Genomic DNA, 17,029 nt, shown 5'->3' on the forward strand with positions numbered 1-17,029 from the left:
TGTCATTACCAGGACTCCTCTCAAGCTTCCAGGCACCTGCACCTGTTGTTCAGCCTGCAGGGTCATCATTCAAGCATTTACCTATCGAGAATTTCTCAACTACACCTTCTTTAAAGCCCTCTCACCTTCAAATTAAACAGTTTCTGCCTCTCACAGCTTATGCATTTTCCTGCTTTCTCCTGGTTCAGTTACAAGGAGTTATTTGTATGTGTGTCTAACACTTGAAAGGAAACATATCTTGCATCTTTTCATTATTTATATCCTTTTAACAACACACACACAATTAATGTTCATTAAACAATTACTTAAATCTACAAGTAACTTGGTTATAAAGTAGTATTTTGTTCACTGAAAAAATGCAACTATTCTGATTACAAGAAGATTCACAAAAATTTAAGCACAATATTCCACTTAAAGCTTTAATCTTCAACTAAGCACATTCCCTGGTATCTCCTGAGAGCCTATGTCTTAAATATATTTTATGTGAGTTTATCACCCCTAAGCTCTTATTAGCATGAGGTCACAGAGTTTCTAGTTGAGCGGGATGTTTTTCAAATTACTCAGTTATTTTATAGTTCTTTTTAAAAATAAATTGAAAGATGTGGTAGAAAAGAAATCCAGGGACATCTGCTCTGAACCCAGGAGTCTGGATTTGGTGGTCATCACCAAACCTCAGAATACTGCTGACTGGAGCAGGAGGCAGCTATGGCGACCTGGATTCCTGTCCTGACTGCCTGTAAGATGTGGCATGTGCATGGCAAGGCACTGAGACCATTTCTCAGATAATAACGTTTCTTTGTTTCCAGATCCATGGTAGGAATTTAAAGATAGAGAATTGTAAAATGATAACATGGCTCTAAATCACTCTGCTTTAAGCAGAAATATAGGAGCACACCACTTTATGATTCTAATCATGACATAGAATGTGCTGCACCTCCTGCATTTAGAATTGGTTTCAAGGTAAAGAGAGAGAGTCTGAAATTCAGTAAAGATAAAACAAAGATATCATCTAATGGTTAGACGTTAGCTATGAATGATTTAGGCCCTAGTTAAATATTGTAAGATGAGACTGAAACCCAAGATTTATCTTATTTCATTCAATCTGAGACACTATCTGTTATAAAATATAATAATAGTACTCATACATTTCAGGAAGAAAATTCACTGGCAATTATATTATTAAGACATCTTTAATTATACTATGCATTTGATTTTGGAAATATGAAAATATGTACAAAAGTTTTGTTTTGTTTTGTTTTGTTTTGTGTTGTGTTTTAGCTATCCTGGAGATGGATCCCAGGTACTGGCATATGCTAAGAAAGTTCCCAACCACTGAGCTAGATCACTCACCCCTGAATGTGTTTCTTGAATCAATAAAGTATATGTGTATGTGTATATATGTGTATATTCCTATTAATCATCTTGTGTTCACCAAATACTAGACATATCCAAATTTATTATGTCTGTATTAAATTTGTTCCTATTTGCCCCTTTTTCTTATATGCTGAGGATGATGCTATTCTCTGTGTTTGATTCTTCTGTCTATTGCTCCTGGACTTTCATCTGTTATCAAGTCTTCCTCTATTTTTTTCTGTTCAGTATATTTGTTCTTTTCTCAGGATTTGGATGTTTTATCCCACATGTCAGATCTCACCTTCAATATTACTTCCTTCAAAAAATTTTTTTGAAAGTGTAAATTCCAGATTAGTTGCACCTTAAATTTTACAAAAGTGATCCTATGTTGTCCTCAACTTTTTTTATTTATTTATTTATTTATTTATTTTTTTGTCTAACACTAAACACAAATTCCTGAGGGACAAGGATTATCATTCTCTTTCATAGATGAATTCCTGGAACCTGGTACATGCTCCATATGTATCAATTATGTAACAGCCAACAATTGAAAAATGGAAAATATTACTTTATATATTAAAAGATAAAAGTTATTTAGTTTTCATATATTATAAATTATATAAGTAAAATTTTCCAATTGAAAGTTGTCCAAGAAAACAGCACAAGATTATGCAAGAGAAAAATCACTCAAGAGTCAATGATGGAGGATTTGCCTAGAGAACACAAGGCCCTGGATTTGCTCCCCAAACCCCAAAAAACAGAAAGAGAAAGAATCAAATCAAATCAGAGTTAAAAGGCATTAGATTACTAACTCATGTAAAATGTTCATTTTATTGATTTTGCTCTCACACTAGACACATACTGTACATCACAGTGAAAAAAGTTTTATTTTAGAAGTTTAATTGTATTTCCTAACTGAATTATTCTTTCAGTCTTTTGGGAAAATGACCAGTGACATACATTGATTGTATTTTTGCTTCCATAAGACAAGAGGCTCTTAATGGAGTTTATAATCACTGTGGGTCAGAAAAATAAGAATACAAGTCCATATCTCTGAAATATATTGTTTTGGGAAACATAAGGTTATTTTAAAGTGTGGGCCTACAAAAAAAAATTGAAATCATTATCTGATAACATATTTTTACTGTATAGATACGTTTATAAAATAAATGTGACAATTAGAAAGTTTCCATAGTAAAAACGATGGGGAAACAGAGTTTTTAAATTCTTCATATTACCTCTGTAATACTGAATCAATTAGTTCATCTATGAGCATTGGTTTCCTAATCTGTAAAATAAAAGTGATAATGTGTTGACATGTAGTCTGCACCTGAAATAAAATTAAATGAGATATTTAGGAAAAGTGCCTGACCTTTTCAAAAAATATGAAACAAAGCAAGTTAGACAAGTAAAACAAAGCCTAGTTGGAATCATAGCTATCTGATGAAATGCAATTTAATATTATACCAGAAAAAAAACCAAAACTTTTCATTTAGTTGGAAAAAATGATTCAAATCTACTAGTTATACTTTTTAATAATGTGGCAGAATCAGTTTTCCCAATCAAATTGAATATTTGCCAGCAATCCATATTAATTTTCCCCCAAAACAAATTAAGACTTAAATGATATATTGTATAACAAACATTACTCAAGGGCATTTATTACCTGCAAGATACTGGAAAATCATAGAATAAATAGGGGGTGTTTGAACAGTGTATCTTTACACGAAAAAATGTTTTGCAAAGATTGTCAGCAGGCCTTGTCTTGTATCTGCTTATTTCTATAGTTGCCTTAATTATTTTCATACCATAAGATTTATCCTCAGTGTCCTATTAGGATTAAAAGATCAGTATAGTATGAAAGAGTTAAGTTTTTTTTTTTTTTTCCTTCTTGATTCACACATCAGTTTTCTTTCTTCCTTGTTTTTAATTAGATAGATAATTCTGTCCTTGGGTTAAGATATTTGGACCTTTATTTACTTTTTAGATCTTCATTTGGCATTGACTTGTGTTAATGGTGCCATGGTTTATCAACCTCCCACTGCCACTACCTTTAGTATGTCCCATTGTTATATGTAACAAACATATAAAAGTATATACATTTTTGTGAAGTCTGTTATTATAAACCAGAAGTAGAGCTAGGTATGGTGGAGCAGGGCTATATTTCTACCAATTTGGGAGGTCAAAGCACGAAGATCACAAGTTCAAGGCCAGCCTGGAAAACCAAGTGAGATCATGTCTCAAAAAAAAAAAAAAAAAAAAAAAAAAAAAAAAAATCAGGGATGTACTCAGTGGTGGAGGATCCCTGATTTTATTCCCAAGTACAGAAAGAAAAAAGAAAGAAAAAAAGAAACAGAATATAAGTTGTCTTAGAGATGGTTTGTTTTTTCTTTTTTCTTTTCCTTTTCCTTTTGGCTAAAAATCACCTTCTTCAACATTAAACCACAAGTACGTATAATGGGTAAATTGAGTACTTCAACACTTTGCAATGCTAAATATTCAACAAATGTCACTGGTTCATACATTCAGATGACATCAGTGCTAAGTATTTTCAGGTCACAGATATATTTGGCTAGTTACTACCTCTATGAGAATTCTAAGATCCTCATCTGTAAGACTGGACCATGTAAACTTTTAGTTTTTTTTAAACTCTAGAAGTTATAGAGTCAGTGGTTCTAATAATTTAAAACTCATACACACCACTACAAATTGGACAAACCCAAGAGATTGTGAATCACTGAATGAAGATAAAGGTTTTGCAGCTAATTTCATTTGAACTTATAGACCTTGTACACTAACACTAGGAAAGAAACATGACAAAATTCTGTGTTGAAAACCATCAATTTTGACTCGACCACAATAGGTATAACCTTCAGTACACTGAAAAATCATATTGGTCTTAGCCAAAGGGGGGAAAAAAATCTTGGGTTTGTCCATACCATGCTAAAAAGAAACACATCAAGAGCAGGAAATTTAACAATTTATCAAAATCCTCACAAAAACAAGCAAACTTATATGTTTCTCGCAAATATACTATTTTGCAGTTTCCATTCTTGGATGATATCACTGGAAGGATTAATTATTTCTTCAGTAAGAGAATATAAACTGAGGAATGAAAAATGAAATTAGAAGAAATAAATAGTAAGCTATAATATTGAAAATCATATGGAAATGTTAAAATAAGGAGACCACACATATTAACCTTAATGTGTTCTAATCAACGTACACTATTCTATCATTAAAGGATATATTAGAATATACATTCCTTTTATGATGAATTTTAAGAAACAAAAAAGAGAACTAGTGATAATTTTTATAAAGAAAACATGCATTATTTAAGTAAAAAAAACTTCATCTCATTTTTCATATTGCCAACACTAAAATCTGACTATATATTGACATATTATTAAGTAAAAATTTAAACAAAAGTCTGATAATAATTTTTAACACAGCAAAATAATTCAAAATAAAAATGTCTAAAACATCATGATTGTGTGAGTCAATGTTCCTGGCAAGTAGGAATACTTTCCAAGGTAATAAACCACTAACAATAAAAAAAGAAGTGTGCCTAAAAATATATGATTTAGAAAATGATATTATGAAATTGCTTCTTGGTCACATTTAAAATAAAGTCCCTGCTCAATGAGCTATTTGTATGTAGAGGACAATTAATTTCACTCCTTGGTTTAGAAAAAAAGGGAGGAATACAGAAAAGAAATGGTGAAAAAAAGTAATTGATTTTTCACAACCAATATACTCAATGCCTTTTATGGAAGACAATTATGATTGACAGCACAAAGTAGATTCTCTGAGAAGGAAACAAGAGATGAACCTGGAAACCAAAGGACAATCTAATACTATGTATATATAAAATTATATATAATTCCTTTTGGTTAAATGTGCACACATAAATATTTAACAATGAAGAATTGTATTAAGGTAATGGATTATACTCCTGCCACTTCTGTCACATGGTAAGAGTGAGACCCTAGACAAGTTACTTGGCTAGTAGGGCTCCAGTTTTCCATCTGTATGGTGCATACAGAGATGGCATCTCCACAAAGGTCTTTCATGGGGAACAAATAAGAGAATGTTCTAATAGTGAGCAAAGCAATGCTTTAGATAGAGTAGATATTAAATAAATATTTGCAATGCTATATTTAGTTTTTTTCAGCTACACGGAAACATTATTTGTTAGTAAACCTATTATTTCTAAACACAGTAATAATTGCATTTGTTGAGTTTTTATCTATAGTCAGAATTCTAAGAATCTTGTACCCCTCTCCAAATATCTGTGAGTTATTTCTTGCACTCCTCCAGGCTACACTGCTTCCTGTTCTTGCAAGACAGGTACTCCCACTTCAGGGTCTCTGCTCTGTGCTGCCTTTTTCTCTGGGAGATTCACGTAGGAATCTTTCAGACTTTCTTCAACTCTGTCACCTTCTCAATAATACTTAAATGTTAAAATGCAGTATTATCCCATACTCAAAATTCCCAGTCCTTTATTCAACTCGACCTTTTTTCAAGTTGCTCTTCAACAAAATAATATCTTATTAATTATGTCATTTATTAACTTTTTATCTCTTCTCTTGAAAATATATACATTGCAGCAGCAAAAGAATTGCCTATCTTCTTGTATAATCTAACAACCTACAACAGCATTTGACCCAATGGAGAGCCTAAATACATTTTTAATTTTGAAATAAATATTTTTATTATCTCCAACTAAAAAAAAATATATGTATTATTAGCACCAATTCAGACATGGATGAGAACACAGGAATTATTTCTCAAACATTGATACCTAGATGTCTGTTAAAATTTAATGTACGTGTCAACCTATGGTGTTTGCTTTGCCTGTTATACCAAACTTCTATCTGGTAGGGAAGATTAAGAGAGATTATTATTATTTATTGCCTAAAAGAAAGTTGTATAAGTAATAGAAATGCATTTTTAACCCAAATAGTATGCACTCTAATATTTCTTTCTTTTAACTTTTACACTGTGATAAGACAAGTAATGAAGAAGTTAAAGAAGGTTGACAAACATGGAACAAGGAAAGAGATACAATTTGAAAATAATTGAGGATAGTGCAGCATAAAAAAGACAATCAAGGAAATGAAAATATGGCCACAATAACTATTAATGGGAATGTCCACCCCAAATCACAGATATTCTAATCCTTCCATACAATCTGGGATAATTCTTACTCATAGTTGTGGTCGGTTTGTTATTTTTTTCGTTTATTTCTAAATTATAATTATTCACTCTTCCTTTTGTCATTTTCTGGCAAATACAAGGATAAAATTAAATAGAATATTTTTGTTCTTCTTCCCATAAAAACTAGAGGGAAGAATGTTGGCTTACAGATAAAAACCAACATAAATTGTACTTGTGTGTGTGTTACCCATATTTAAGAGTTTTGTACATGAATTACTTAATAAATAAAGTCCATCTAATACATCATTCCATACCACATTAATATCTAGGTTTGTATTATATTATCCATCCCATGCACAAAAATAATTTTAAACATTTCATAGTGATTTAGGGCATGAGCTTGATAGAAATCAGGCAGGCTTGTGTATTGGTTTTCATATTCTAAGTGTCTGAGCTTACCATGGTTTTTCTCTAGGTCTCTTGTTTCTTTAATTATGAAATAGGGTAATTCATGTATCTTCCCCAAAGAGATAACTGTTAAAATAAAATAAATTACTATTTCAAAAGTAATTGATAAGCACTTAATATGTTAGGTTTCAGTTTTCTTCTACTATTACACTTGATGCATTTTCATATATTCATATCACCCCCAAATACTACAGCATAAGTTTAGACCTTTATAAGTTTTAACATTGTTGATGGTGGTAGTCCAGTTGATATTAGGTATTTTTCCAAGATAGTCATAATATATTTAACAGAATTAATGGATCTTAAAGTGTACCTTAAAAAAAGAGTCAGAAAAATAACTAAAGATGCTTGGAAAGTAAAAAAAAAAAGACAGGTCATTTTTATGACTCTCACAAGTTATCCTAAATGGATCAAATCCAGACCAACACTAATTTGTATGATTCCTTTGCTGAAAAGGGAATATAGCAGATGGACTGTTATTATGCATATCCTTTATGAAGAATACCTGATACATATGATTAGTATTACACTTTTGGGATACATAACTTTATACACTAAAAACTAAAATAAATCACTAACATTTCTTAGTGTCTAAAGTGTTTTTGAAGTTTGGCCCCTATTCCATATTGTCATGTTTTAACATTGCACACCACTCTAACTTTGAGTAAAAGAAAACTCATTGTGTAAAGACTTCATTATTTTTTGACAACTTTATTTTTCATTGTTCAGAGTAGCAAAAGGAGATTGACAACTAGTAAGCACTGCACTCAGGCAGAAAAGATACAGAAAGGTACCAAATAGTTATAAAGAGAGTAGTAATCAAGGATGATTTATGAAGAGCTAGTTATGAAAAGGTAAGTTTTAAGAAGTTTAACTGGAAGGATATCATTTAGTTATGAAGAGTTAACTTTCAGATATCATTACCTTGGAAAAAATGAAATGTTTCATTCTAATCCTCTCTTCAAAACTTAAAATTTCACCATAAATTTGGTGTACGTAAAGTGAAGTGTGCCTTTCTCATCTGAGTCTTTGTTGATGTTGTTGTTGTTGTTTTGTTTTGTTTTGTTTGTTTTTTTGCGGGGGGTGGTACCAGAGATTGAGCTTAGAGGCATTTGGCCACTGAGTCACATTCCCAGACCTATTTTGTATTTTATTTTTATTTTGTATTTAAATAAGCTGACATTTCATGCAAAATAATCAACAACATGCTGGTTTTTTTTTTTTTTTCCCCCAAATCTTTTCCCCAGGTGAAATCATTGATGGTTGCCATGTACTCATTCTCAGCAGTGACATTTTAAGAAATTTGTGCAAGGGTATCATTAGTTATGAAGATTCACTCTTACTAATGTAAAGAACGAGCTTTGGTTTTGAGGTGTCCCCAGAAAGCTCATATGTGAGGTAGTACAGGAATGATCAGAGGTGAAATGATTAGAGTATGAGAGTTGTAACCTAATCAGTAAATGAGTCCATTTGATGGGTTAATAATTTGAACAGATTAATGGGTGGTAGCTGTAGGCAGGTAAAGTGGAGGAAGCAGGACATTGGGGGCATACCCTTGGGGAGTAGATTGTCCCTGCCTCCTTGCACTCCTTTTTTATTTCCTGGTTGTCATCAACAGAGCAGCTTTCCTCTAGCACATCCTTGTGCCATGATGTTCTGCCTCACCTTGTGACCAGAGCTATGGAATTGGTGACCTTGGCCTGAAACTCTAAAGTCATGAGCCAAAATAAATTTTTCCTCCTCAAAGTTGTTCTTTTCTGGTATTTTGGTCACAGCGAGGTAAAGCTGACTAAAAGAGTATCCTTCTAACTAGAGATTAATGCCAAGTTTCATATAATAAAAATCAGAACTATAAATGATGCTATATGTAAAATCTTATCACTTATCCAAATTTTTCATTAATTAAATTTAAAAGTAGAATTATTAATAATAACATAAACTATAACTTTCAGCATTAGAAGTAAGGAGCCCATATTTTAGTTCAAGTAGTATTATTTTTATATATTCTTGTATAATACTATATATTAGAATGAAATAGCAAAATCCATAGAGGTAATGTTCATCATGTTTTCCTGAGGTTTTCATAGAACTGGTGGTCAATAGATGTACTTTTAAGTAAAAGAAATGACATGTAAGTGAATGTTGAGTCCATATTAATATGGATAAACATCTTAAACTCATTTTGGAAGTGTTCGGAAAATTACCTGTGATTATACAAAGAATAGAAACTAGGCCCTTGGATTTGTAGCTCTATAATCAGAAGACCCATTTTGAATTGTCTTTCATATCCCACTACATGCAAATGGCTATTCAGAAGACAGAGAAAGACTACCTGAATTTTAATTCAACTTCATACTGAATCAGCTGTTTCCTCAGTACTTTTTCATTTGTCATGTGTATATATGTTTAAGTCACTTTTCTCCTTTGTGTGCATTTTCTGATCAGGGGCCATGTGTGGGGCAATGCATTAACAATTGCTATAGAAATTGTGTTTAGTTTTTATGGTAAAAATCAGATCAGTAATTATCTTTTAAAACTGTGTGTTAGAAAATAAATTAACAGAATGAATCTCTGCCTTATTAAGGAGCAGTTTTTTGCACCATCTGTTTTTGAAAGAAGAGTGAAGGTATTCTAACTTTTAAAGCAAGGCTGCTAACCACTATGGCTTCTGAGAAAGAGTCACTGAGCCAGTCAGTTCACCATCTCGTGCCATGGTTGTTTAACAAGGTAGTTTATGTTCCAACAGCATCATGGTGAAGACTATTTTCAGAATGCAGCCTTAAAATAGGTCTGTGGGCTGAGGAGTGGGAGGAAGGTTCACACTGTGATTATAATGTGGTCTGAGTCTTTGCTCCAAGGACATGAGGTTGCTCTAAACCTGTGGAGGAAAACCTGTATATTCCACAACAGATGGGGAGTAGGAGGGGAAAAGGGTTTCTTTCCTTGTGTGCTCCATGTAACTAATATTGGTTGGATATGCATAACAAATAAATGTGTTTGGGAGTGGAGTGGCATTAAACTGCCCACATGAGTAATTGAGGGTGTGGGTCCTGCCAACCCTGTTCTCTATGCTGCTATTTTAGTTGAGTGAGAAAGTGTAATTTCAGCAATGACAGGGTAATAAGCTTCAGGTAAGTTTCTCTGCTTCAACTGAGATGAAACTTGGTTTGAACAGAGAGTTAAAAACCAGGATAAGGAATTTCTTATTCTGAGCTTACCACAACCTCTCAAAAGTAAGACAACAATCTGTATCCACACTAAAAAGCAGGCAATGCATATTTTAAAAGTTACTAGGGCTCTTCACATGCCTTGATATTCGTGGTAATATTTGGGATGCAAGTTTTCTGCTGCCTATTTCACTGCACTCTATAATTAGAGCTTCTCATTATTAGAGCAATAACTCAGGATTCAAATAAACAACTCAGGATTTTGACATTTGCGAAAAATAGTACTGAAAAATCATTACAAGAAAATGAATATTAAATACCTATAAGTGAAATATGATCAACTTACTCACCTACTGAAGAAAATGAATAATTACATTTGTAAAAGCAAATTACAAAGGGGAAAAAATACCAGCAGGCTAAAATACAGATAAATCACTTTTTTATCCCATTGTTGTGGCACTCACCTTTGGGACTTCATCATTTCATAAATTAGAGTCTCCTGAGAAGAATTTCTTGCCAAGAGAGGGTTAGCCTGTTAGAGCAGACAGTGTTTTGGATTATTCTACATATCTCTTCTATAAATAGGATACTTTAAAAATGGTGTTTTGAGCTATTCAAGTGAGCTAGTGATCAGATGTGGCAGACTTCACCATAATGATGGACTGACTTACGAATAGGGGGAAAGCTTATCATTTTAGGTGGACAAATCATGATGAATTCAAATGTAACCTATAATCTTTAATTTAAACTAGCCACTTAGCTAGTAAAGGTAATGATTTGTCATGCAGCTTATTCATTTACTGCTAATCACCAGGATTCACATATTTGAAATCCCTAGCATTCAGAAACCTGTAAGAGGATTCATGCACGTGTTCTACTTTATGCTACTGATTTGCAAAACAATGAGGCTGGTAATGATGTGAAAGATTTAACTGGCTCTCCTTGTGTCTCCTCTGTCTGAACTGATTGTTATTTGTAAAGAAGAATCTTCGGAAACCTGCGGTTCCCACAGGATGCTGAGCAGCCAGTCACTGGGTTGAGGATGACATCCTGTGTCAGGGATCAGAAATCACTCAGTTAATAGCTTTGCACTTAGAATTGTCTAACATTTTTTTTCTCATTAGAGGCCAATTTTCTAACATATAAAGTCATTTTCACATCCTTGATATATTGTAGGCTGGGTGATTCTTTGAAAATGCACTAGTTTAAGTGGCTTCTTTTTAAAGCAAGATAATTCACTAAATATGTTATGCATCAAATCATTTTAAAATTTATGTAATTCAGACCCAAGGAACACAAACCAATTCTTGCCAGCTTTAACATTGTAGATTATTTTATAAGTGGTGTGTTATAACATTTTTTTCCATAAAATAAGGATGAATCAATCTTATCTCCCCTTATAAAAAAACAAAATTAAACAGGTTAAATCTAAGCTGTTTCCACAACTTATTTTAATTATCCCAAGGAAGAGCTGATATAGCTCTCATTTACATATTTTCCTACCATTAGATGTATAGACATTTAAAAAAATATAAAGTCTTAAGACATGAAAAACTATCATAAGTAGATTATATTACTACAAATTTTGAAAATTTAAATAATTTTTACTTGTTTTACTTAGGTAAAGACTAAAAAATATTTTTTAAATATAAAAACTTCAAGAAATTCAAACTAAAATTGAAAAAAAAAAAAAAAAACAGTTTAGAAAATGTTATTTGAATTGTGTTCCTACACAGGCACATACTGCCCAAATACACACACACACACACACACACACACACACACACACGGAAATAATAATAACAATAATAAATAAGAAAACATTTTCTTACTTATGAAAACAATTACCCACAAATTGTTTCAGGGATTATATACTTTGAAGAAGGAAGAAAAGAAGAAAGGGAGAGAGGAAGGGAAAAATATTGTAGAAAGATAAGAAATAATGTTATATTCTTTATTTCAGTATTCAAAATACAATCTCTTTACCTTTAAGCCTGATTTGAGCCTTTAAACATTATTCTGGTCATTAAATTATTCTGACCATTAGTGATTTATCAAAACCTCAGAGTCATGAACCAAAAAAAAAAAAAAAAAAAAAAAACAAAAGAAAGAAAAGAAAAAATTTACATCTGCCACTTTCCTCCTCCTTCTACTTCTCAATTCTTTTCTTTCTTCCTCCTACACAGCTTCTGTCCTCCGAGCTCGTGTTTCAGTTTCATAATCTGTCCGTTGTGAATTAAGAACATTTCTTTGGCAGTTTCTCCTTACTTACGGGGTACATGATATATTGGCCTTTGTGACACTGAGTCAGATCCTGCTCAGATTCCGACAATTGCTAGTAAATACCATCACTCCTGAGGCAAGTGAGAGTGCAAAACCAGAAACAACAGCAGGTGCTGCATCTGTTAGAAGGGAACAGAGTTAAGAAGTGTCGATGACTCAGTGACAGTTCTATTGATTTTTCTCTCCCTTTTTTGGGGGGTGGTAAGGATATGATGCAAAATGAATGCCTCAGCAGTGAGGGCTTCCTGGCAATGGGATTTACACTTTGCTATTATTTTTAGCTTGCTTTGTGAAGTGTGATGCTACAATTACTAATAATGTTGCATTGTTCATTTATAGTCCACTGTCAGAAGGTCCAATAGCTGCCGCCTGATTAGATGTAAAAGCCAGGGCTTCCAGTTGTTTTCCAATCCAGTGTGTAGTTAGTTTCTAAAATTATGTGAAAAAGTTTTTTTTTTTCTTCCTTTCTTTTATTATTATTAATTTTTTAATAAACACATACTCATACCAGCAATGCTTGTTTTATTTTCTAATGCTGTTAAGCCCTTTTTTAACTAGATGAATGCTTAAAAATAACAACAGTTTTGTTTGTTTATATTGTTTCCTTTTACCCTTCGAGTCATTAGAGTATTATATTGGTGTTGACTGTCAATTATTTAAAAAATTAATTTACAAGGTCACAGTTGTCTGTTTTGGTATGAAATGTCCCAGCTTTTACATAATTAATAGAAAATTCAGTAGAAAAATTCCACTTCTCTCAGGGAATTTTTAAATTTGTTCTAGCACTTGCCTGCTTGCTAGTCTGAACATACAAAAATATCCCCCACAGTTCTTTCCCTGGCCACAACTAATCTTGCCGAAGAAGCCACATTTTAGCCAATTAGCAAACCAACACCATCATTTCATCAATAAATAGAACTCCTTTTTAAGGAATCACATTTCTTAAAAAGTAAGCTATTTTCATACTTTTGGTGAGCCAATAGTCTCTTTCACATGCTTCTGTCGTATTTCACGAGTTTTTCTTCCTATCTCTTCTGTGAATCTCACCATTAGCCTGGCAGGATGAGGAGGTGACCAAGAAATTGCTAATGTGCAATTTGCCAAAATTACTGCTCTGCATTACTATAGCATTGAAAAACATTCTGTTATTTTAGGGATATGAAGACATTTGGGAAAAGAAAACTATATTGTGGGAAAGATCCCATTTTAAGAATGACCCTCAATTTATATAAAAGTTCTTTCCAAGTTTCATTGGGGTGAATTTGTATTCATAGAGCCAACAAATATTTATTAAACAACTGCTACTACGTGGAATATTATCACATAACAAGGGATAAAAAGATTCCTCACCCTTAAGAATTATTCAGAGCAGGTAGAAAACCACCATATAAGCAGTTGGTCTAGGAAGAACTAGTGCCTAATCCAAGGGAGGGACGAGGAGTTTCCCTAACCTAATCCAGAACTGGGCACTCTTCCAGGTGCTCCATGTATAGTATCTGCACTACCCTATGAATTAGCACCAAATGGCCAGATTTTAAAGATGAGGAGACTAAGGTTCAAAATGTATCATTCAATTATTTCAAAAATAAGGATGAGGATGAGATTCTAACTCATGTGTTACTGACATAGACATTAGGATTCTCTCATGGTCAAAGGACCCGGACAATTTTGAGAAGATACCATGTTCAGGTTGAAGATAAAGGATAGCTATAATAGGACTTTGACAGATAAATATAGTTTTAGTATATGAGATAGTAAAGGCAAATAAGCAGCATAGATGAAACAAGAAAAGAAATTTTTGCTTAAGGAGAAGTGGGTGCATCTTTACTGGAGTCAATAGGTAGGTAATAAAGTAGGTAGGTAGGTAGAGATAGAGCATGAGTTAGATGACAGAAGTTTAGAAATGCAGATTTTTACAAAACAAGGAAATCACTGAATGTCATAAAACATCATATTGCCCCACCATAAAAAATGCAAAAAACTAAAAATGTATTCATTTTTAAAATATAGATGAATATATATTATAATGTATATGATATATATATACACATAATTTTATACAGATATATATAAAAATATATTTTATATGTATATATAAAATTATCTCAGGGGTGCTAAACCACTAATCCACATCCCCAGCCCTTTTTATTTTTTTTTTAATTTTGAGACCAGGGTCTCACTAAGTTGTTTAGGGACTTACCAAGTTGCTGAGGCTGGCGTTGAACTTGCAATCCTCTTGCCTCAGTCTTCAGAGCCACTAGGATTATAGGCATGTGCCACTGTACCTAACTAATACATCTTTACTACTTTTTTTTCTGCAATAACTATAGTACAAGCATTTCTTCTACATTGGTAAATTAATTACACAGTCCATGGATTAATTACAATTTATTTAACCTGTAATGTATTTTTAACTATTTGATTTTTTGCCATTTCTATCTTCTTTGGCATTCAAAAATATATCTCCACAAGATGATTTTCAATAAATTTATAAATAAATTTGATTGCCAGCTAAGGAAATTTCAATATCTTATCAAATTATTTGACAGAAGTTTCTACCAGTTTATGTTCTTAACCTACCACGTTAGTCTTCCCTAAATACCACTTCAAATACGTCAGTTACCTACAGAGAAAAATGTTCCCCTATTTTCCTAACTTCGATTACTCAAGTTGCCATCCTTATTCTCATCTTAGTCTTGCATGTTGAATATAGACACACCACTTTCCTTTTGGTATATCAGGTTTGTTTCATTCAAGTCCTACATCCACTTCTACTTGAAACCCATTCAATGACAGCATTTCATGAACTATTCTTCCAGTTATATATTTATTTGTTCATTTACTCTTTCAATTGTACGTTATAATTAATTCAACATGATTTCTGAGTACCTACTGTGTGTTGGCATTGCATGTACACAGTAGATGGAACATTTAAACTAGTGATACAGTTTGCTGAAAATATTACATAATAATGATTGAAAAGAATTTTTAAAGAGTCTAAATTTCCACTTCTTTTAACCTATTTCTTTTCATTCTACTTCTCAGATTTTATCCATGTGCATATTTTGCAATTCTGAACTCATATTAAAACAACTTTCCTGTGATCTGGATATTTTAGTTAAAATCTTAATTTGACTTTTAATCACCACTTACTATTGCAATATATCTTTTATGATACTCTGAGTTTTTACTTTCAAGTTTTAAACTCCTGATGCTGAATAAATGACAATATTTGTGAATGAAACATAAGTTAGAATTAAACAAATAGATGTTTTAAGTGCCTTTTTTGCTCTTTCCTTTTTTAATTAAAAATCACCTAGACATGTGCATGGAAGTTATGCTATAAACAATCTAGTAATCTTAGGGATAGCATGAGTCAAAATTCAAATAATGAAGAGTTGTACATTTTCAGAAATGTAATGATCTATGATTAATTAAGAAATAACATACATATTTTTCTTGGGCATTTTACCTAACTTGTTTGGTAAGAAAGAGTGACTCAATTTATGTACATTTTAGAAAATTAATTGTTTCCTCCTAAATAACTCCTCCAAGAGCAGTGTGAAGCCTGTTCTTTGATCATCCATCCTACCTGTTATAGAAGGTAAGAAGAATTAAGACTACAAACCTAGGCTGAGAGACATCTGAGAGAAAACATCACTATCTCAAAGGCAATTACAATGTAAATATATTTATTTGGTGAAAAATATTCCAAAATTCTACTGAAAGACTTGCTGGGATCAAATATCTTCATGAATACCTTTTATTTGTACATAATATTAAGATTCATTTTAGCATAATTATAAAACTTGGTTTATTGCTCTAATTCAGTCTCCAGAACTTCCCCTTTCCCTCTCCTCCTCCGTTCCTGTTTCCTTCCCTGTATTCTACTGATCTTTCTACTATTTACTTAATATTTTTTCTGTTAGTGCCTTGTGGATATACATAAAGATGAAATTCACTATGGTATATGTACACAGGAGAGTTTGGTCAGATTCATTCCACTGTTTTTTCCTTTTCCTATCCCTCCTCACTACCCCTCAATTCCCTATCTCAACTCCACTGATCTCTCTTCTATTTGGATGAAATCCTCCCTTCTTTTCTTTTCTTTTCTTTTTTTTTTTTTTTTTTCTTTTCTTAAGAGGGTTTTATATTGTTGAAGGAGAAAACAACTAAATCCCTCTTCACAATCCTATACCAGTATTTGTACAATTTAGAACCATGATCTTCCTGACTTTCTCAAACACTGAAACTGTCTAATCTGAAGAAGTATTTTGTAGATGGCACTGCACCTGGCCCAAAGGTTTTCGGAAAGCTCCTTTGCTCTTCAGAGATGCCCCATCCTTTTATATTTAGTGCAGAAATTAAGCAGTCCCTATATTATGACAACAAAGAACCTTTATATGGCAGCGCTGTAATCATAGGTCCATCTTAGGCTCATGACAAACATCATCTGCTAGTGAAGGTGTTGTCCACAGCTAATACTACACTGCCAATTTCCCACTTGTGAGGAGGCAGATAATTCCTGACAAGTACCCAATTATCATCTTGAAATGGGGGACATTTGGAGCAGTACACAACTCCTATAGTAAATGATT

Source organism: Sciurus carolinensis, chromosome 7 (genome assembly GCF_902686445.1).
Source record: "Sciurus carolinensis chromosome 7, mSciCar1.2, whole genome shotgun sequence".
Lineage (NCBI taxonomy): Eukaryota > Metazoa > Chordata > Mammalia > Rodentia > Sciuridae > Sciurus > Sciurus carolinensis.